This window comes from Camellia sinensis, chromosome 10 (genome assembly GCF_055761805.1).
Source record: "Camellia sinensis isolate YWXY chromosome 10, ASM5576180v1, whole genome shotgun sequence".
Lineage (NCBI taxonomy): Eukaryota > Viridiplantae > Streptophyta > Magnoliopsida > Ericales > Theaceae > Camellia > Camellia sinensis.
This window is the reverse complement of record NC_138970.1, coordinates 62,975,559-63,000,229: the sequence shown is the minus strand read 5'-3', so window position 1 is coordinate 63,000,229 and position 24,671 is coordinate 62,975,559. Positions and strand designations below refer to the sequence as shown.

The window sequence follows — 24,671 nt, the reverse complement described above, 5'->3', positions numbered from 1 at the left end:
ACGAAGTCGAGTATGAGGCTCTTATTTTGGGCTTGATAGCAGCTGAGAAGCATAATAGCAAGAGGATTTAGATCCGGGGGGATTGAAAGCTGATAGTGAAGCAAGTTTCAGGACAGTTCGCCTTGAAAGAACCTGCTTTGGCCACATACCGAACGACGGTCCAAAGACTGCTTGACAAATTTCAAAAGGTTGAGATAGAGCTTGTGCCTCGCTTTGACAACAAATTTCTAGATGCCCTCGCAATGCTAGGGGCAAGAGTTGACATCCTAGAAGACGAGGCCACAATTGTTATCAAAAAGATAACAGAACCTTCAGTAGTACCTAAGAAGAAAGACATTCCGAAGGACTGGAGAAGAGAAGTCCTCGAATAACTCAGAGGCATAGTCAGAAAGTTGACTATGGCCAAGCTTGCATAATTCATCATTATTCAGAGTGAACTTTACTTCCGGGAAAGTACCAAATTCTTGGCCTGGTGACTAAGAAAAGGCAAACTTCCGGGTAAGACAAATTCATGAAAAGTCTTGCGGAGATGGGGATATTAGTTTGTACTGAACGATCCAAATACAGGGCTACTACTGGCCCAAGATGGAGAAAGCCTCAAACCAAGTACAAAAAGAATTCCCCAAGTGCTAGTCATGCATCCAGGAAGATGAGAGTTGTTTTGAGATTGATACCCTCGACTAGAGACAAGCCTATATCGACTATCTCAAGGAGGGGACACTACCAGAAAATCTGAGGGACATTGCACACCTCAAGAGAATAGCGAGACGGTACTTTTTTAATCAAGACAAGCTTTACAGAAGAAGTGTTGAGAGCACTCCCCTAAGGTGTCTTTCTAAGGAAAAGTCAAATCTAGTCCTTGGAAGAGCTCACAAAATTGAACATCAATGAGGGGCTTGACTGTTCGAGCAACTAATACATCTCAGGTATTATTGGTCGACCATGGATTCAGATGCCTCCCATTATGTGAAGAGATGCCAAACCTGTTAGAAGTACGAAACTTGATCTATGCGCCAACTGTAGACCTGCACAACATCCGAACACTGTGGCCATTTCATACTTGGGCTTTCAACCTTACAAGGCCAATCTCCCCACCATCCAAGGGATGTAATGGGTCCTTGTAGCCACGAAGTTGAGTAGAAAATGGGTCGAGGCAAGCCCTTTGAAAAATGCAACGGGGCCGCGATTGCAAACTTTATCAAGGAAAATGTCATCTGCAGGTTTGGAGAAACACCATATCCTTTTAGACAATGGCACACCCTTCATAAACAAACATGTAAAGAGCCTTCTAGGAGACTTATCAAGTAAAGCATCACAAATCTACTCCCTACTACCCCAAAGGGAACGGGCAACCTGAGGCCACAAATAAGACCTAGATCAGAATCCTGAGTAAAATGATGGATAAGTTCAATGGGACTTGGTTTGAGCAATTAATAGTAGCCCTATGGGCATATCATACCTTGAAGAGAAAGCAGACTCAAGAAACTCCTTACTCCCTTGTTTATGGGTCCGAGGCAGTGTGTTACCTATGGAGCTGGAGACGCCATCTGTCAAGATGCCCCTTGCCTCGGGAATGGTGCTTGAGCCTCGAACTACCAGACTTGAAGCATTGGAAGAAAAGCAAGACAGGGCTGCGAAAGTCATGGAAAGATATCATGAGTCCATCGCCCGAGCCTATAATCAGACAGTGGTGCCAAGAAGGTTCGAAGAGGGTGATCTAGTCTGGAAGATTGTAGACCCAATCATGCAAAGACAACCTCTACCCAAGTTCTCCCCAAAATAGAAGGGGCCCTATAGGGTGATCCGAGCAAGCCCGAGCGGGTACTACAGGCTCGTGAGAGTTGAAGACGGCTTCCGAACAGGCCTGCTCAATGCAAAGTTTATCAAGCATTATTACCCATAAATTGACTCATCTATGTTAATGCCCACTTTCATTCTCTTACTTTGTCTAAAAGTTTTATCTTGCTTATGTTATGAAGAAAGTTGGTTTCCATTCTGATTTATATGTCTGTTGCATCACTTGAGATGAAAATTTTGTATTTCTATTAAGAAAGTTGAGAAATTAATGAGAATACTTTAGTTTTTTTTATTATTATTATAAAAAATGTGCTTGTGATTGTTCTTTCCTTCGCATCATTGAAGATAAATGTTTTATTGAGTAGGACGAGAAAACAATGAGAAAGCTCCCAGAACTTTGTTATTCCAATACATTGTCCTCGATAAAACATTTTTATTGAAAGGGGAAAAAAAACAATGAAAAAGGAACAAACAAAAAATAAATAAATAAAAGAAACATACAAGAACTCAAAGGAAATCATACCTACATAATACTCAAAGAAACTCAATCTCTTCTGAAAACGCCATCGAAAAAGCTGCATGTCACATCTACATCCGAAGGACAGGCAACAAAGTTTTCCTCTAAAACTACCAAGGCCTGAGCATATCCTGCCTCAAGCTCACGAAGAGTCGCCTTTGTTTCATCTATAGAAGTTCGATAACAGGCAAGCACAGACAAAACCTCCACCCAGCGACTGGCATTCGAGGCTATATCTAGGCGCCTTCGAAGCCATGATAGATCTACCTGATGACACTCCATATCTGAGATCTCCTGATATGCTGTCTCGACTACCTTCTCGTTAAGGTCACATGATCGTTGTCGATCTAAGCTATACAGGATAGTAACAAAAGACTCGAGAAGAGTGGTCTGAATCAATGGGCATTGACAAGCAAAGGAAGCAAAGGTCTTAGGGTAACTCGAATGCACAAGCTGTAGAGCTAAGGCAAACTCAGGAGCTACCCAATAGTAGAGAAAAGACAATTTGCCAGAAATCAGGGGTCGAGCTGGGGCCAAGAAGATATTAGTTTCAGGAACCTCTCCAATCTCTATCAAGTAAGATGAACCATCCGGAGGGGCAACATCGAGGAGAAAGCTCAAGCTCGAGAATGCGGTCTAATGAGGGGGAGGACCAAAAGTATAGTTATCAAAATGAAAGTCGCTAAGATTTCGATACAAAACATTTGGGGCACTTGCAATGGAGAGCCCCTAGCAATCGTCTCAAAGGCAGATGTGTCCCCTCGGGAAGGTGAGCCATAAGGAGTCACAAAGAGAGTCAGAGTAGAGTCTGAGACAGGTGAAGGCAGACCTCAGTAGCGGTTAACACTGAAAAAAGAAGGGAACTCTATTAGAGGCAGGGAATAATAAGACCATTTGAGTAAGAAACTCTCACAAATGAAAATACTTAACAAGTTCCAGAGAGCAGGATTACCTAATAGAGGATCATTAGGCGGAGCCAGGGCAACCAGGGCCGAATCAAGTGGAGCATGAGGAACCCCAACATCAACGAAACCACTTGGCTGTACAGAGGGATCCCAGCATGTAAATAAGAATTTTTATATTTTTTTAATTAGTTTTTTGCAAGATATGTCATTTAAATTTTAATTTTTTCACTATTGACATAAAAAAAATTATTTATTAAATATTTAAATTTATTTATTTTTTATTTGGGGGGCAAATTGATTTTTAGGGTATAGTTTGGGAGTAAAATAAAGTTTCAAATGAAATTTGATACCACGTCAACAAGTTCCGTTTAATTATAGACAGAAACAAACAATGGAGGTTAAATTGATCAAATTTTAAGAAGTTTAGGGATCAAATAAAAATAATGCGAAGGCTGGGTGTCAATTTGAAAAACGCGTAATAATTTGTGAGCAAAATGATATTTCCTCTTTTATTTTATAATTTGCAGAGGGAGTGTGAGTTGATGACATTTTTTTTTTTTTTTTTTGAGCAAACTATAACTAAGTTGTAAGAGATATATACTTGCCTAAGCCTTTCTCTGTTGAGGTTGTTGAGGTGGTCCTCTTGATCATTAATTCTAGGACTTCCACTGAGTCCTGCTGCAGCTGCATCGTAGTAATTGTCGTTGAGGTCATGGTCGTGTTTTCTCTTGGATGTAGTAGCACTACTACTACTACTCAATGCTTGTTCATCAACTTCTCTATATACAACATGGACACCGACCTTTTCGACCTCTACTTTGGATACGGGCATGTAGACTTTTTCTCCCAGGTTTTCTTCTCCTCCAATTGAAGAAAGCTGAATTAGTTCATGTAAATAAGCTTACATTCAAATCCACCCTCATTTAATTGCTCTATATCATCTTCCGTGATTCCCGAAAATGCACAGCGTGGGATACACCTGACCACCATATGTCCAAATTTGACAAATGGAATGTGGTTACAACATTCTTCGACGATCCTCTGAGTAATGTGGCACTTGAAGTTCATTTTAATATGACAATAGTCCGATTTAGCCTCTTTGAATCCAACAGCGACGTAAGCAAATCCCAAGAAGCTGTTGTTAAATCAATGTGGAGGCAACTGAAAAGATGTCGAACACCCCCTACTTTGATGGCTGAACCACTTTGGAATCTCTCTCCCAGGTAAAACAATGTCCCAAGGACTCCCCATTGCACGAAAATTTCTCTGTACAATAGAGATTGGTCTCAATCAATGGCGGGCGCCTCCAAAAATTTTAGGTTTTTTTTTTTAAATAAAAAAAAATGTAAAAATGTAGAGAAGTAATGTAATATAAACATATATTAATAAATTGACTTTTTTTTTTAATTCAGTCTAAACCAACCCAAAGTTAGGTACACGTCCAAAATCTTAAATTATGATTTATATTAAGTAATATTATAAGAATAACGATAAAAAAAAATAAAAAAAAGAAAAAAGAAAAAAGATGCATAAAATCTTATCGCTCAAATGGTAAGAATATTCGTCAAACCTTAGTCACTTCATAATATAATTTTACATTTTTAAGACCTCCCTTTATATAATAGAATAAATAGATTTAAAAAACTAAAAAAATAAAAATGATAAATGATACTTTATCCTTTAATGTTGGGCCACTTTCTCACTTTGATCATTAATTTTTTTTTTTTTTTTTCTCACTTTAACCCTTTATACTTGAAATCTTTTCCACTTTACTCCTAAAACTAATTTTTGTTAAAAATTAAATAAAAAATACCACAATAACTATCACATAACATAAAAAATATAATATTATATTAGTCATTAAATTTATGTCAGATGCGTGAGTTATATATAATCAAATATTTTTATACTACGAGATTACTACTATGTCATTTTTTGTCTAATCTTTAACAGAAATTAACTTTAGGAACAAAGTGAAAAAAACTTGAAACATGACTTGTCAAAGTGGGAAAAAAAAAATTAAAGACCAAAGTGAGAAAGTGATCAAATATAAATAAGGCAAAATATAATTTACACAGAAAAAATTCACACTTATGTATAGGACTATGCAAAATACTGTTAAATCTGCTAAAATCGCATCAATCTGCACCGATTTATTCACTAATCACAGTTTAAACTTTAAACTTATAATCCACCTTCGAAAAAATGAGTGTAAGAGAGATTTAATATGTGAAATTTATAACAAATTATTAGTTATATATATATATATATATTATGTAAAATTAGTTTGTATTATATATATGAAAAATATTATCCAAATTAATTTTATATACTATGCAAAGACTTAATAATTAATTAGAATATTCTTCAATTCGCTAATTCACCCAAAACCTCTCAAACCATAATTTGTCAATCTGCTATTAGAATTATAATTCTACTCTTAAATTGTTTGAATCGTATCCACGCACATCTCTATTTATCTATATCTATCATTTTTCTTTTTTTGACAAAAAGACCCACAAGCCACACACTGGGCAATTGTTGACCAAGCGAGAGAAGTGGCCCATTAAAATACACACACCCAAACTCCCCCACCGATGTGGAAAGCTTGCCCCAAACCTACCCGGGCCAGAGAGCCCCACCCCGCAAATCTATATCTATCATTCGCTTTCCTTTAATCTATTAATTTAGACTTTGGTTTGGTTTCTCTAATATGGGAGAATGTGAGAGTTCTGTCCTTACTATCAATAATTAGAATTATTAATTTCATAAATTTTTTAATTTATATTATTTATGAAAAAAGATTAATTTAATATGATAATCGTAATATTTTTATTTTATCATATTTATTTCTGAAAAAATGAACAATAAATATATTTTTAAAAATAAACCATTCATTTTTTTACAGACAAACACGATAAAATGAAAATGTTACTGTTATCAGATTGACATAATTTTTTTTTCATGACATACATTAAGAATCTTACAAAATAAATTATTTGGATTATCAAAACATGACCCATGATGGATCTCACGAGCTCCTCAAATTTATGTTGAGAGTGAACATGAGAGAAATTTAATCTACTTTTTTGAATAAATTATAAATACACCCCTTGAATTTTGTTTAAAATACAAATCACCCATATGGCTTTGGAAATTATATTCCACCCATTGAAATTTCTAATTTCATAATAAATGGCTCATTTTATTAATAAATTATCGAGTCAATTAATAGTTTTTAATGACGTTAGAAATACATTTAAATTAATAATTCAGATAATTTTATTATTGTACAAGAGAATATTTAGAAATTTTATTTTTCAGTTTATTCTATTAAATAAAAAATTTTGATAAAAAATTATTTATAATTTTTCAAAGTACAAAGAGTAATCTGTATTTTAAATAAAATTCAGGAGGTGCACTTTAAATTTTTATGGGATTTTTATTGATAAATCCCATTTAGAAGTGTTTTAACCCAAGAAGTCCATGAAAGCATTTTTTAACCCATTTAGTCTCATGTATGTATAGTTTTATTCCATAAAGTCCTTTTTCTTGATTTACATTATTTTTTTGGACACTTATGCCCTTATATTTAATTTTGATACTCTTATAAATATTTTTTGAACGGTTAGCAATTTTATGATGTGAACATTCATATTTTAAAATTTACATTGGTAGGAATGTAAAATTGACCCGTGGGCGGCCCGAAACAAGACCGCGAGCCGGGGCGGGCCCGGCCCGTTGACAATGTGAATATTCACATTGACATGTTAACATTCACATTAATACGAGTGTAAAATTGGCCCGCGTCCCGTGGCAGCGCAAAACCCGCCTGCGGCCCATGGGCGGCTCGGGGCGGGCCTGGTCAGGCCCGTTGACAATGTGAATATTTATATTGACATGTTAACATTCACATTGATAAAAGTATAAAATTAGCCCGCGGCCCATGGGCGGCCAAAAGCCCGCCGCGGCCCGAGACGGGCCCGACCCGGCCCGTTGACAATGTGAATATTTATATTGACATGTTAACATTCACATTGATAGGAGTGTAAAACTAGCCCGCGCCTCATGGCTGCCCAAAACCCGTCCACGGCCCGTGGGCGGCCCGGGAAGGGCACGACCCGACCTGTTGACAATGTTAACATTCACATTGACATGTTAATATTCACATTGATAAGAGTATAAAATTGGTCAGCGGCCCAGGACGGGCCCGACTCGGCCCGTTGACAATGTGAATATTCACATTGATATGTTAACATTCACATTGATAAGAGTGTAAAATTGGCCCGCAGCCCGTGGGTGGCCCGAAGCCCGATCGCAGCCCGAGGCGGGCTTGACCCGACCCATGACAATGTGAATATTCGCATTGACATGTTAACATTAACATTGATAGGAGTGTAAAATTTGCCCGCTGCCTGAAGCTTGCCCGCGGCCCGGGATAGGCCCGGCCCGGCCCGTTGACAATGTGAATATTCACATTAACATGTTAACATGCACATTGATAGAAATGTAGAATTGGCCCGCGGCCCGTGGGCTGCCCGAAGCTCGGCCACGGCCCGGGGCAAGCTCGTTTGGATCCGGGCCCGGGCATGTCCGAGACCCTAGGTTAGGGCCTAGGCCATCACTTTGAAGCCCGGCCCGGCCCGGCCCATTGGCCCGCTTAAGGCCCATTCAAGGCTCGGTCCGAGGCCAGCCCGCCCGAGGCGCAATGTATTTTTTTGTGAAAAATAATAAAATTTTGGTAGAAAAAATTAAAAAGAATTAAAAAAAAATGGTCAGGCTCGCCCAAGCCCAACCTAAGCTCGAGGCTAGGCCCAGGCCCACCGACCCGACCCGAGGCTCGATACATCGGCCCGTCAAAAGCCCGAATACCCTTGTGCCAGGACTAGGGCCTGGGCCTAATTTTTTGGCCCGTGGGCTGGCCCGGCCCGACCCAAGAAAGGCTCGTTTGGTCCCAGGCTCGAGCCTAGTCCGAGACCCTAGGCTAGGGCCTGGACCATCACTTTGAAGCCCGGCCCGGCTCGGCTCGGTTAAGGCCCATTCCAGGCTCGGTCAGAGGCCCGGCCCGCGCCGAGGCCTAGTGTCTTTTTTTTGTGAAAAATAATAAAATTTTGGTAGAAAAAATTAAAAAAAATTAAAAAATATGGCCAGGCCTGCCCCGGGCAGCCCACAGGCCGCGGACGGGTTTCGAGCAGCCACAAGGCGCCGGCTAATTTTACACTCCTATTAATGTGAATGTTAACATGTCAATGTGAATATTCACATTGTCAACGGGCCGGGTCGGGCCCCCCCGGGCCGCAGGGGGGCTTTTGGCCGCTCATGGGCCGCTGGCCAATTTTATACTCTTATGAATGTGAATGTTAACATGTTAATGTGAATATTCACGCTGCCAACAGGCTGGGCCGGGCCCGCCCCGGGTCGCCCACGAGCCTTGAGCGGATTTCGGGTAGCCACGAGGCTCGGACTAATTTTACACTCCTATCAATGTGAATGTTAACATGTCAATGTGAATATTCACATTATCAACGGGTTGGGCTGGGTCCGCCTCGGACCGCAGGCGGGCTTTTGGCCGCCCATGGGCCGCGGGCCAATTTTATACTCTTATCAATGTGAATGTTAACATGTCAATGTGAATATTCACATTGTCAATAGGCCGGACCGGGCCCACCCCGGGCTGCCCATGGGCCGTGGGCGGGTTTCGTGCCGTCACGGGACACAGGCTAATTTTACACTTCTATTAATGTGAATGTTAACATGTCAATGTGAATATTCACATTGTCAACGGACCGGGGCGGGCCCGGCCCGACTCGAATTTTTCCGGGCACCCACGAGGATCGACATGGGCCGGGCCCCTACACATTGACGATATGAACATTCACATTGACGGTGTGAACATTCACATTAGGGGTATTTTGGTAATTATGTCGCCCATATGACTTATTGAAACACAAGAAAATAATGTAAACTAAATGGAACATAAGTAGATGAAAAGAGTATTTTGGTCTTCTTATCTCAAATAGGACCTAATGGAATTGTCAAAAAGAATATAGGTTGGATGGAATAAAGTTCTTAGAAAGTAGATTTATCAAAAAAGTTCCCAATTTTTATATATTTTTTTGGATGGGAGAAGATTAACCCTTTAAACTTCACAAATTATAGATAGTTTTTTTTCTATAAATATATTAATATTTCGGGACAATTACAATAATAATAATAATAATAATAATAATAATAATAATAATAATAATAATAATAATAATAACTTGTTATAAATTAATCCTAAATTTTTAATTTTGTCAATTTATATATTAAAATATTGATTTGTTTTCAATCTAAACTATTTGCCTAATTTTCGTAAGTAAAATCAATGAAAAAATAAATATTTTAATGTACATTTTAGACATTTTATATATATTTAAATTGAGTTTAATAATAATATTTTTTTGGGTCTGTTTTACTGAATGAAAATAAACAAATTGCATAAATTAAAAATAAATCAAAAGATTATGATTTAAATTGACAAAATTAAAAATTTAAGATTATTTGTTACAAAACTCAAACTCTGAATTTTTTTATTTTTTGTAATTATCCCTAATATTTTTGTTTCAATCCAACAAAATAAAATATGTAAATTGTTTTTGATAAGTTATACGACTCAGACCTAGTCTGGAGCTTAAAAGACATTTCTTTTTGAAAGTTTATAATTTAGTATAAATTTAAAAAAATAATAATTTCAAATTCATGAAAAAAATTTAAAATTTTAATTATTAATATTTATAAATTTATCGCTAATTAATAATTATTTTTAAAAAAATTATTAATGATTTAAGTAGTTAGGTCTTATAGAAAAATAGTACATATAATTATCCTTATCCTTAGAAAGGAACTCTCCAAGGTAATCTTTTGAATTAATATCACCAAAAAAAAAAAAAAAAACAGATCTAATTAATTATAGTCTAGACGAATTATAAACAATGGCGGAACAATAAAAAAAAAAATAATGAAATGAAATATAAAATAATATTAAAAATAGCCAAAAATCAGATAAAATGGATAATTACATATTAGAAAAAATAAATAATAGTCGAATAGAAATAGAAGAAGGCCTATATAAGTTGTGAAAAATATACTAATTATAAAAACACACGTGCAAATGATAATTAAGTTAGTAATAAATTAAAATCTAGGCCTAATCACAATTTTTTATAACCTTTATGTTGTGTTTGGTTCATGAATTTGGGGAGAAATTTGGAAAAAGAAATGAAAGATAGGTAAAATATATATGAATTATAATTACATTTCACATGCGTTTCACACATTTTACCTTTCTTTTTTCAAATCCCTTTCTAAATCAAAGACCAAACACAACCTTAGGCTTATGTTCTATTTTATATTGTCTTTAGGACTGAATTAATTCGAATTAAATACTTTAGAGACTTAATTGACAAATTGAAACTATAGGAACTTAAATGAAAAAGATATAAAATACACAAAGAAAAACGAAAACAATGAACTCAAATGCCAGTGCTCCTACATCATATATATATATATATATACACTAGTGAAAAAGGTCAGTGCTATGACCACTTGACTTTAATATTTTATTGAGTTTATTAAATGAAATAGAATAATATGATATTTTTTTGAAAATATTTATTTTATATTTGATTCATTCAAAAAATAATTAAAAAAAAGCATGGTAAAAAAAATAATTATTCCATAAAAAATTTAAAAAAATAATCATTTCATTTTATTGCACTTTATTTCATTCCACTACCAAAACTTTTTCTCGAAAAATAAGATTAGTTTTTTACAAAATTTAATAGAATCAATGATAAAATATATGATCAAAATTTTAATTTCTATTATAAAGTACAATTATGGAATAAATAAATGAGATAAAATTTTAGTTCAAATGAGTGAATTATTTTTCTTTTTAGGATGGAATAATCGAATGGTGATATTACATGCTAATGATCATATGGTATCACTGTTAAACTTTGATTTGGTTTCATTTGTAAAAAAAATATTTTTAGACCCCTGCCAGACACAGGCTATTCTTGTTATAAATTTATATTTCCAAAATACAAATCTTATAACAAATTATTTTGTTTGATTTGATTTTTTAAAATTATTTTTAGATGACTTTTCATTTGTTTTAATAAAATTTTTCATATTATTTTCAAATTATTTTTTTTTTACAATTTTTTTTCTATTTATTTGGTTAAATTAAAATTTTAATAAGGAATAGTTGTCATTTCTAGTATTGTAGGGACAGTTTATATTTTGAACAAATCTCAAGAGTGTAGTTGTATCAAAACCAATATATATTTATGTGAGCAAGAATCTTTGCATTATTAGGTAAACCCTTCACTCAAATTAGAACCACTAATATTGGTAAATATTACCAAAGAAGGGGATAAAATGAGAAAGTCAAATTATAGGTTACCATTAATAAATTATACAAAATGAAATGGCAAAATAGGAAAGAAAACCTTAGGGGTATATTTGTAATTTATCTAAAATCAAAATATTTATGTTTTATAACTGACCAAGATTTTTTGCATAATTACGAAAAAATCTTCATCCACATTAGTACCACCAATATTGGTAAAAAATACAAAATAAAAGAGTAGAATGGGAAAATTGAAATGTAAGCATCTATGGACAAATTACACTAATAGTCCTTCTAGTTTGGGACTCGCGTCACTTTGATCCCTGACTTTTCAATTATGACACATTTGACCCTGAACTTTGAATTTTGATCCAAATAAGAACAATTGAAGATACCATTGCTCAATTTCAAAGGCAAAATCATTGATTTGATAAAATCTAAACTAATTTGACAAAAATAAATGTTAAAAAAATATTTTTAAAATTTTAAAAATTATTTCTATCCACCAAAGATAAAATTATGTAAAATTGATAAATCTTTTACTCATTTATTTATTTATTTATTTTACTAAATTAATTTTTATTATGTGTTTGTATGATGATTATGTAATTGATGGTTGTTAGTAATCAATATATTTAATATATGAAATGTTTTTAGTTTTTGATTTTTTGATTTAATGGATTGGTTTAATAATGATATCAAAGTTGTCTCCATATTTGACTTTTGAAAAAATAGAAACTAATTTAATGAAAATAAAAACAACTACTCATTTCATGATTATCATCCAAACACATAATAAAAATTAATATGATAAAAATAAATAAATAAATAAATATGCAAAAGATTTATCAATTTTACATAATTTTATCTTTGGTGGATAGAAATAATTTTCAAAAATTAAAAAATATTTTTTTGACATTTATTTTTATCAAATTAATTTATATTTTATCAAATTGATGACTTTGCCTTTGAAATTGCGCAATTGTATCTTTAATTGTCCTTATTTTGAATAAGATTCAAAATTCATGGTCAAATGTGGCACAATTGAAAATACACAAGTCCCAAACTATAGGGACTGCTATTGTAATTTGTCCTAGTAAATAATTCCAAACCAAAGGGAAAAATCAAAAAAAATAAAAATAAAAATAAAAATATGACCCTAAAAAAACCTTCATCCAAATTAGTACCACCAATATTGGTAAATAATAAAAATAATAAAAGGGTAAAATGAAAAAATTAAAATGCAAATCTCTAATAGTAAATAATTTCAAACCAAAGGGCAAAATCGGGAAAAAAGTACAACTCTCAAGCAGGTAAGCACTTCTTACATATATATATATATATTAAATTCAAAAAACTCATTGTTGGGTGTTCAAAGTAGGAGTGACTGGGTGTTCAAAATTACAATAAGTGAACTTGTTGAACATATGTATTAGTATTAAAAAAATTATAAAAAAAAAAACTCAGGGTGTTTAATTGGCTAAAGAGTAGAGATGTCGCTTCACACAAAGAGAGAGAGAGAGAGAGAGAACCTGAAATATTTTAGGTGAAATCTGTGGCAATTCTTGAAGCTTCTTGCAACCATTCAAACGCAAGCCCGATAGCCTTGAAAGTTGATTTATGCTTGCAGATAAACTTTCCATATTGTTTCCATTTAGGAATAAAAATACCAATGAGTAGATGCTACAAATGGCTGTGGGGATAGATTTTAAATTACAATAACTAAGATCTAGTGTCCGTAAAGACTCCAACCTTGACAAAGCTGCTGCTAGTTCAGAAGTCATGGAATTAGATGATATTCCTTTACACCCTTTTAGCGTTAGTATATCAAGCTCCTTCAGACATCCAATGGAGGATGGGAGTTGTCTAATTGCAGTCCAATCTGCACGAAGCTCATATAAACGGTACAAAACACCCAAGTCTGGTGGCAATTTGTCAAGTTTGGAGCAACCAGAAAGGATTAAAGTTCTAAGATCTTTCAACTGACAAATGCTGTCTGGAATACTTCTCAAGTTTTTACAATCGCTCAGACTAATCAAACCAAGATTGGTAAGATGTCCAACTGAAGGTGGAAGTTCACTGATATCAGTCCCATCTAAACAAAGCTTTGATAAACATTTCATATATCCCAAGCTGATCAAAACGTTATCAAGCTTTGAACACCCAGAGACAATAAAAACTTCAAGAGATTCCAATTGAATGCCACATGGAAGACACTTGAGACTTTTGCAGTCCTTCAAGTTCAAACAAATAAGCCTTCTAACAACTACAATGGATGGATGAAGATTAACCAGACCTGTACAACCTTCAAGAATCAGTCTTTCAAGATTTAAGATCCCTATGAAGTCAGGGCTCTTCGTCAAATATGTCGAGTGACTAAGATTCATGATCCTTAATTTGCCAAGATGTTGTTGAAGAAAAATATAAATACAAATAAATTACAGAAATTATATAGAAATAAATTATGGAAATTATATTGTGTCACATACTTTGCATCTTATTCAAAGTAATTAAAGAGAATGCATATTCAAACCATTGTTCCCTCCCAAAGTTGTTCAATGCTGCTATAGGTTAAGTGAAGTTCAACAAGATGCTCTGGTTGAAATGTTGGAGGCATGTATTTCATAGGGTATCCTAACCAGTCAAGATACCTTAACTCGTTAGGAAGATATTTGAGTTGTTCTGAGAGGTACATACAACAAATTTTGAGAATCCTCAAGTTCGACATCTTTGCAAAAGCTTTAGGCCTCAACTTCAATTGTTTTAGAAACCGAATGTCCTTTGGATCTAGACCTCTTAGGTCACTATACTGCATAACTATGCCTTCCACTTTGCTTGTTCCCTAATAACCACAAGCAAATAACAAGAACACAATATTAGAAGGTTGACAAAATTATGCACAGCTAGCTTTTGTTAATTAAACAAATTTTGAGTGTTCATGCTTTTCTATAAGACCTCTTACTGTGTTGTCCATCAATACATGTTTTATATCTTCATCACACCATAACCTAGTGCGCTTTCCAGGCTCTTTATGTGATTCCTCACAAACAATATGCCACCCTAGTTCTTGTATCAAATCATGCATCAACAACTTATTGCCTGAGATAGTTATAAGAGACTTTTGAACAAGAACATCTATTCCAATAATTGGGTGGAAGCCACAACTTTCTAGTATTTTTGTTACATCATTTTTGTCCTTTCCTTTGAAAAAACATGCAATATCTAAGAATATGTCATTCTCTTCCGATTTTAGTGCATCGTAACTTATTCTAAGTACTTGTAGAACTTCCTTGAGAGGGCTTTTTTTCAATCTATTTAATGAACTTTCCCATTGATCTTTGTTTCGATCACAAAGGAAAGAACCCAAAACTTTGAGAGCTAAAGGAACTCCGTTAGCAGACGTTACTGCATGACGGACAAGCTCTTCATAGCCTCCCATTTGTCATTGTTTCCCAAAGGCTTTCGATTCAAAGAGTTCTATAGCTTCATCTTCTCTTAATTGCTCAACCTCATAGATATGTTTTATGCCATAACTAGTTAACGCATGTTGATTTCGAGTCGTTACAATGATTCTACTTCCAAAACTGTACCAATCGTGCTCTCCTACCAATTTTTCGAGTACGGTTGATTCATCCACATCATCAAGCACAATAAGAACTTTTTTATGACATACAGTGTTCCTTATCATATGTACTGCATGACCATTACTTCCTACTTTCAAATCCTTTTCCATTAAGATTTCAGAAATGAGTTGTTCTTGCAAAGTTTTTAAACCACATTTTTCTAAAACTTCTCTAACATTCTCAATAAAGCTGCAACCTTCAAATTGGCAAGAGATACAGTCATAAAAAGCTCTGGAAATAGTAGTCTTGCCTATTCCACCCATTCCCCAAATACCTACAACATGAGCATCATCCATCCCTAAACCTAGCAATTCAGTCACTTTCTCCGTATGAGAAACCATCCCAACTAAGTCTTTGCCAATGCTGGAATATGTACCAATTAATTTTCTAAAAAGTATCCCGACAACTTCTTGGATGAACATTGATTCAGACCTGTGCAGATTTAGGGGAACAGTAATAAATTTATTCATCAAAACTCAAAAGAGCTATAAGAAGGAAAAGTGTCATTAGTTTGGTAAAATGGTGATTACTTTTACTCATTGCAATTGAATAGCACATATATTTGATATGATCATTAAAAAAAAAAAATGAAAAGTCCTTATTTGCTTTATTTGAATGGCACATTGGGTTTCTAAATTTTCCTCCAATTGATCTACTTTTATTAATTATTGAACTGCATTTGTTCAGTTCTACTCTAATTTGTTGTCAGAAATCCTTAGGAAGATTTCTATTTATAGAGTTGTTTATAGTATTTTTTTTTTCAAAAATTTGTGTAAGAGTGTTTGATAAAACTGTTGGTTACATCTTATGAGTCATAAATAGTTTAAATAAACAAGCAAGGGAAGACATTTCGATTATTAACTTTTAGCCTGCTAGAAGCCGCATCAAATCAATTAGACTATATTTTTAGCCCTTCAACTTTAAGACAAAGTTGTTTTTGGAATTTATGAGTTTGGTACGGATTTGTAGAGGGAAAAAAAAAGAGTGCAAGAAATGTAAATAAAATATAAGTAAAAAAATTTCACCCTTCCTTTGATCTTTTTCTTTCCTCCATGAATTCATGTCCATACAAACCCTAGATCCAAACACAAAGGTTAGATGATGATTTTCTGTTTCTTTAATGTAATTAAACTTGAGAACGCTTATTTCACGCATATTATAATGTTTCTTAAATCATTATTTTTACAAACATATTATAATGTTTCCTAAATCATTATTTTTACACACATATTATAATGTTTCCTAAATCATTATTTTTACTGTGAAATTTATTATTTCTTGAATATGATAATATTAAACATCATATAAAATTATGTTATAGAGTTATTTCAGTTGCATTAAGATTATCCTTCCAAATCAAATATGTTTTTTTTTTTTTTTCCCCTTTTTAATCAAATCTTACATCGCATATGCTGCAACCTCTTCTTAAATAATTTTATAATTGTATCTGCATAAACATAAGGAAAAATTGGTGAAAGTGTTCTGAAAGGAAGGTCAACTTTGATGGTTACAAGGAGACATAGCACTTCCTGATTGGTAAGTACAAAAACAAGGTCATAAGAATAATTTTGGAGATTTTGTTAAAACTTTTTCATAATAAAATTTTAATACATTAAGAATAAGCATAAAAAAAAATTCTTGAAAAATTTAACACATATCACTTTTATCAAAATATTAAATTTTAAAATAATATAACTTTTGATATAAATGTCGATTTTTAATAAATTTCACTCTGTTTGGTTTCCATTTCCATAATTCGCTTTTCAAAAAATTTTACAATTTCATTTTTTGTATTTTTTTCTTTTCACTGAATTTTTTAAATATTTTAAGAATTTTTTGAATTTTTAGACACATCTAACATAAGTACACTTAACAGTATAATATTTGTGAAAAAAATCTTTTAAAAATTACTAAATATCAAAAATAAAAAATAAAAAAAAAATTCAGTATATTTTTCATATTTTTATATATTTATTAATTTTTTAAAATATTTTTTTCACAAATATTTTATTATTTAGATACATCTAAGTAAGATGTATCTAAAAAAGTAAAAAAATTACTTAAAATTTTAAAAATATTCACTATAAATAAAAATAAAAAACACAAAAAATAAAAAACTAAATTTTCAAAAAATTGAACTCAAAAAATTGAAACCAAATACACTAATTAATATTTTTTGAATCCTCTCATCAATATCTATCAAATAGATCCATATTAACTATGAAATTCTTAAAAAAAAAAAAAATTTATTACCGTCGAAATAGATGTAAACAGTGATAGTAACATGTTACTCTGTTTGACAATAACTCTAGTTCATAGTAACATGTTATTCTGACAATATTGTCAAAGAAAATATATATATATATATATATATATTTTACTTTATCCTTACTCAATTATGTGTTCTCTGCTGAAGGATTTACGAGGTAAAATAAATTGAACTATCATTTTCACTAAATAAGTATCCAACAAAGGAGTTTTGACTAAATTTTTCAATAATTTTTTATATTTTTAGTCTTTTTATATTTTGTACTAATTTTTTTTTTTTTTTTTTAATCTCATAAGTTCAATTCACAAATCTATTTTTAACAAAATTGATATATGTGAATTTAACTTTTTGAGATGTTTCAAGATCAATATTAGTATTTAAAACACATATTGATAAAAAGTGAATATATGCTATCACAGTTTGCCCACAATGATACACAATTAATGATATATGCCAAATTATTTTCCGTTGTACCCAAAAAAAAAAAAAAAAAAAAAAAAAAAAAAAAATTATGATATATGCCAAATTTTGTCACATTATTTTGAAAGAATATGTGGGATGTATATCATTACACAAGTTTTATCTAATTAACAGTTACCTGACGATTGTATCACTGAGGTAAGGCCATCCTGATAAATTGGCAACTTGCTCCAAAGCATTCCTCCACCTTGGAACATTCTCCATCCCCAATACTCCCTGTTTGGAAACCAATTCATCAAATCCCACCCCAAAACTCCCTTTTTGCCTTCTCACTTCCGATGGATCCACATGATAGAAAATCGGACAAACCGTTGTGTTGTTGCATTGAAGTGCCTCCACAAGTTCATCCAAACACCATCTCGAAGAAGCATAATTCTTCGATAAAACTATAATTGAAAACGTCGATCCTCGAATCACTCTCCGGAGCTCCGGCGAAATCGATTTTCCTCTCTCGAGCTTTTCATCGTCTTTGAAGGTGCGAATCCCCTTGTGAGGCAACGCAGTGTAGAGATGACTAACGAAGTTGTCGCGAGTGTCTTCACCTCTAAAGCTCAAGAACACATCGTATGTGTATCGAGGTCGAGATGAAGATGGAACAGAGGAGGAAGCCATGGTTTAACTATTTGGTATAAGGAATTAGTAGAGAGAGATAAAATTGGGAAATTGAAAACACAAGTAGAAACTAGGATCTCTGTTTTTTTTTTTTTTTATAATGTGACATTTGCGTTATTTGCAAGAAATTTGGTACAGACAAACAACCAATTTTCTTTGTAACTTCCACAAATTTCTTCGAAGAACGCGAGAAGGTCCACTGCTGCTACTTTTTGGTCCTATTTGTTGCGTGGAAAATAAGCGAGAGCACTAATTAGTGCTATCATTAATGGTGTGGCAGTGGGTCCTTGTGCCTGTTTGTTTTTTTTCTTTTCTTTTCTTTTTTTTTTTATAATGGTTGCCAACTCATTAGTGCTAGTTTAGATCACAACTTTTAGTGATCTCTATCATTGCTGATACGCGTTTCTTTTGAATAGGTCCACGGGTTTACTATTAATTTAAAATCTATTTTAAAAACATGCATTGAATTGTAATTTCTTTATAAAAGAAAGCATAAGCAAGAACAAATTTTTTTTTGTCACATGTCAGCAAATAATCAGCCAAACACGGCCCAGTGGTAGGAATGGTCACTGACCCAGAAGGTATTTCGAATGATTTAAACAAATGTATTTTTTAACTTTTTATAAAAAAATATTTAAAAAAGTAAAAAAGTGATGTGATTAAAAAAAAATATACTTTTTATATCATAGCAAATAGTCCCCTAGTAATGAAGGTTGTTAAAATCATAATTTTAGACAGAATCGTTGGAAGAAAATAATAAATCAAATCAAATCAAATTTAAAATGAAAAAATTTTTACTTTTAAGACAAAATAAAATAAAATAATTATTACTTCATATACTAAGTTAAGTGATCGGGCTTCACATGATAAGATTAGACTTGAACCCAGCTTATGTTCATCTCTACTCAATGGTACTTGATGGCGATTAAAGGTTGTAGAGAGTTTGAAATTAAAGTCCAAATCAAATATGGACCTAAGTACGGAGGTCGCCCTTTTTAGGAGACCAGGAATGACTGAAGGAGTATGGGCTAAAGCGCAAGGAAAGTAGGTCAACAGTGTGCCGAGGCAGGTCTGACCCGCGAAGGGTCCGAGCAGACATCATGAGAGAAAAATGTCTCAATCAAGTTGCAGAGGCATTGCTTGCAACGGTCAAGTTACTAAGGCACTTTTTAGATTTTTAGTATGTGGTTGGAGGTGGCATTTTTTTTCCCTCAATCCCCAAATCTTTCTAGAATACTAGGTATATAGTTGTCTCAAATGCTTTGAAGTTTGTTTGTTTGTTGGTATGAATTTTTTGTTGTCTCATATGCTTTGTTACTTATTTTTTAAAGTAAGATGGTTCATGGTCTATTTGTATTTTTTATGTTCTTTCCTTTTCTTTTCTTTATCATTTATGCACTTGATTGTTTTTGGAATGAAGGGACATGAATGGTTGACAAATTGTCCCATTGGTGGGTAATAGGGACTTTGACTGTAACGCCCTCAAAATAACAACATTAAACCCATCAATAAAGATATGCATTGATATGTAAAAGTTCCACATTCTTCCATTTATCAGAGTTTCATTACAAAAAGTATTACATGTTAACAACAAAAGCAAATGCCCTATGGGCTTACAGCTTTCCAAGTTAACACTTGGTTACAACAAAAGAGTACTAACTCGTTTACACATTAAGCCCCTGGCTTGAATTTACATGTAATACATCAAAAATAAAACGACAAAAGTATGCCCGCCTCTAGCCTCCCAAGCTATGTCCTTGGAGGTGGCATGCTACCTGTACCTGAAAATGATATTCCCATATAGGGTGAGCCACAGCCCAGTAGAAATACACTAAACCAACCATGAACAATGACTAAAAGATTAGCAATTGATAGATGGCCAACACTGATACATTCACATAAATCATATATTTATGTCATACGACTTATGAGTCCAAGTTACTTTTCATTTTCCCTTTTTCAACAGATAAGCATGTTAGCTCTATCATTATTTCAACAGATATGTATAAAAACTATATCCCACATTCACAGATAAGCATATAAGCTATATCCATACTTCACAAAGATAAGCATATGAGCTCTATCTTCACTTCTCTAGACAAGCATATGAGCTGTATCTATGGAGTTCATCCCCTATCTTCTCCCAACACTATCCGGTTTAGAGGTACATCCCCTATCTTCCCCTAAACCGCGGAGTACATCCCCCATCTCCTCCTCTACACGTAACGTATACAAACACATTGGTTCTATATACAATCACTCAATACATACAGTTAATGTATTTTATTAACCGTCAAATTTCATGACACATTCCATTGATTAGTTTCCGTTTGCCTAATCATCATGCATTGTCTACAACAATCACGACTATCCTCTACCGATAGCCCAAAGCAGTTATCTCTAAACAGAAAATAAATGCACAATGGATATTCAATCAACATTTCATTCCGGTGAGTGATAAATAATTCAACTACACCCTTTAACCCCATACATTCCCACTCTCAACAATTCCATTTCTCTATGCCAAACATGCATCTAGGTTTATTATGAATAAAACCCTAACTTTTGTAAAATAACACAAAAGCCCCAAACTTTCACCAAATTACCAAACCAACCCCAACATCTCAAAATACTAAAATTTAAAGACAAAATCCATAGAGAGGAGTAGGATATCCCTACCTCAAAGTTTGAGCCAAAAAGGAGATGAAGACTCGAAGATCAACGTGCTCCAAATCCAAACTTTTTCAGATTAAGTCGAAACTCTCAACGCCCTCTATCTTTTTAACAAAGGCCCTAGGCTAGATTCACACTCTAGGGAGATCAAATCTTAAAGAGAGTGTAGGTTTAGAGAGAGAGAGTCTCGGATCTAGGGTTTGAAAGAAAAAGAAAGTGAAAAACTGATGTTCAAAAACGCTACTGCCCGTTGATATAAAACACGCTCGCTCGAGCGAAGCCTTTGTCGCTCGAGCGACCAGACACAGAAAACTCTCGCTCGAGCCAAGAAGTTCTCGCTCGAGCCGAAAAGCTAGAAGTGCGCTCGAGCGAAAGAATGCTCACTCGAGCTAACAACTCAAATCCTCAGGTCTGCAACCAGAAGCACGCTCGAGCGACAGACTTCTCGCTCGAGCGAAGAACAAACCAGACCGCTCGAGCAAAGAAAACTTGCTCGAGCCAAGAAATGCAACTCTCAGGTCCAGAACCAGACGCAATCGCTCGCTCGAGCGAAGCCACTCTGGCTCGATCCACCAGACACGAACTCAACTCTCGCTCGAGTGACCAACTCCTCGCTCGAGCGAAGGTCCAAAAATCTGGGCAGCAGCACTAGGCTCCCAAACACAACCAACCTATAACAAACCTGCCCAACACATCCTATAACTCAAATACGAAGTAAAAAGGATGCAAACAAGATAATAAACAACTACCAACATCCACGGACACATGTCCGGATCACTGTACAACAAGGGTAAACCCGGGATCGCTATAACCTCCCTCCCTTAAAGAATTTCGTCCCCAAAATTAAGCACAAGTTTTCAAAAATAAGCTTTTCCCCATTTTAAACAATGTTACATTTTAACATTCAACAATTCGACCCATTACCAGTCATCCCATCCCTTTAACAAGAGGCATCTCACAATATGTAAACAACATATGTACTTTCAACATGCATCAACATTACGCATTATCTTTCCAATTTCAACAATATAATCAACATATATGGTGTTACATTCAACTTCCATATGAGGCAAGTTCCAAAACATACTTCCAATAAACCAAAACATTTTTAATGTTTCACAACTTAAGACATATATAAAAGCTCTTAAGTTCAACAAAAGTTCAAAATTTAAATACAAGATTACATATCAACAAATAAGTCCGGATATTTCTCATGGACTTCCAACTCACGTTCCCAAGTGGCTTCTTCCACTCCGTGATGTTTCCACAAGACTTTCACCAAAGGAATGGTCTTGCCACGCAGGACCTGATCCCGCCTATCCAAGACCCGAACCGGTCTCTCCTCATACGAGGCATCCTCACCTACCTCTAAATCGGTCCAATCCAACACATGTGATGGATCTGGCTCATATTTCTGAAGCATACTCACATGAAACACGTCATGCACTCCGGACAACTGCGGTGGTAAGGCTAACCGATAAGCAACCTCGCCAATCCTCTCAAGGATCTCAAAAGGACCAATAAAACGAGGGGATAACTTCCCACTCTTCCCAAACCTCATCAAGCCTCGCCTAGGTGATATCTTCAGAAAGACATGATCACCTACCTCAAACGCCAAAGGCCTCTTTCTACGGTCGGCATAACTCTTTTGTCGACTTTGGGCTGTAACAAGCCTCCTACGGATAAGCTCAACCTTCTCCGTCGTCTCCCTAACCAACTCCGGTCCCAATAAAGGTGCATCACCCACCTCGGCCCAACAAACTGGAGACCTACACGGTCGGCCATACAAGGCCTCAAACGGTGCCATACCAATGCTAGACTGAAAACTGTTGTTATAGGCAAACTCTACCAATGGCAAGTGCCTCTCCCACGTCCCGCTAAAGTCAAGGACACAACCCCGAAGCATATCCTCAAGGATCTGAATAGTACGCTCGGACTGCCCGTCAGTCTGAGGATGGTAAGCCGTACTAAAGGTCAACTTAGTGCCCAAGGCACTCTGCAAACTCTGCCACAACCTAGCGGTAAAACGAGGATCTCTATCTGAGACGATCGTCACTGGGACCCCGTGCAATCTCACTATGTCCCGAATATACAAGTCGGCAAGATGATCCACCGAATCTCTCACGCGCATAGGAATGAAGTGCGCCGACTTAGTCAACCGGTCTAGAACCACCCAAATAGCATCACTACCCCGCTGAGTCCTCGAAAGACCTACAACGAAGTCCATAGTGACATGTTCCCACTTCCACTCGGCAATAGGCAAGGGTTGTAACAAACCCGCTGGCCTCTGATGCTCAGCCTTCACTTGCTGGCAAGTAAGGCACTTCGATACGAAAACAGTCACATCTCTCTTCATACCCCGCCACCAAAACTGGCGACCCAAATCCCGATACATCTTAGTGCCTCCCGGATGCACCGCAAGGCGCGAATGGTGAAACTCTCGGAGTACTTCCTCTCGGCAAGACTCCGGCACAAACAAACGGTCTCGGTATCTCACACTCAGGTCGGGATACACCGTCAAACCCTTCTCAACTTTCCCACTGGAGATCTTCTCTCGGAGGGATTCTACCTCAAGGTCACCTCTCTGTGCCTCTAACACTCTAGTCACAAGTGTAGGCTGCGCAACAACGGAAAACAAGACCGCAGCCTCAACAGATTCGCCCAGTAGCAAATCAAACTCGCCAAGTGCTCCCAACATCTCCCATTCCCGGATGGCTATACAAGCTACATCACTAATGGATTTCCTACTAAGGGCATCGGCCACAACATTGGCCTTTCTCGGCTGATAGTGTAACTCAAAATCATAGTCCTCAATGAACTCCATCCATCTCCTCTGCCTCAAATTCAAGTCTCTCTGTGTAAACAGATACTTCAAACTCTTGTGATCCGAGAATACCTCGAACCTCTCACCATAAAGGTAGTGCCTCCAAATTTTCAAGGCAAAGATCACTGCTGCTAACTCTAGGTCGTGTGTAGGGTAATTCTTCTCGTGTATTTTCAACTGACGTGAGCCATAAGCTACCACTTTCCCCTCTTGCATCAACACACAACCCAAACCCTCTCGTGAGGCATCACAATCAACCGCATAACCCAACCCTCTCTCCGGAATAATCAACACCGGAGCGGTGGTCAATCTAACTTTCAGCTCTTGGAACGACTTTTCACAAGTCTCACTCCACACAAACTTGACTCCCTTCCGAGTCAGTCTAGTCAACGGTGACACTAACCTGGAGAAATCTTTCACAAACCGACGGTAATACCCAGCTAATCCCAGAAAACTGCGGATCTCGAACACACTCTTAGGCTGTGCCCAATCCTGCACTGCCTCTACCTTGGATGTATCAACAGACACTCCTTTCCCGGATACCACGTGGCCTAAGAATTTGACTTCCCTCAGCCA

General features: G+C 35.3%; 1 pseudogene across 1 annotated transcript in view; it reads right to left on the bottom strand.

Annotated features, from left to right (window-relative positions):
* Positions 1-2,341: 2,341 nt before the first annotated feature.
* LOC114266152 (TMV resistance protein N-like) overlaps positions 2,342-24,671 on the bottom strand; it is a 48,385-nt pseudogene continuing 26,055 nt past the window's right edge. Inside the window, exons 3-10 of the transcript XR_014341463.1 lie at positions 18,105-18,605; positions 14,538-15,669; positions 14,148-14,456; positions 13,147-14,034; positions 3,821-4,096; positions 3,267-3,354; positions 3,144-3,160; positions 2,342-2,950 (exon numbers count right to left, since the gene is read on the bottom strand). The product of XR_014341463.1 is annotated as a TMV resistance protein N-like (transcript). The remainder of the gene's footprint in view (positions 2,951-3,143; positions 3,161-3,266; positions 3,355-3,820; positions 4,097-13,146; positions 14,035-14,147; positions 14,457-14,537; positions 15,670-18,104; positions 18,606-24,671) is intronic.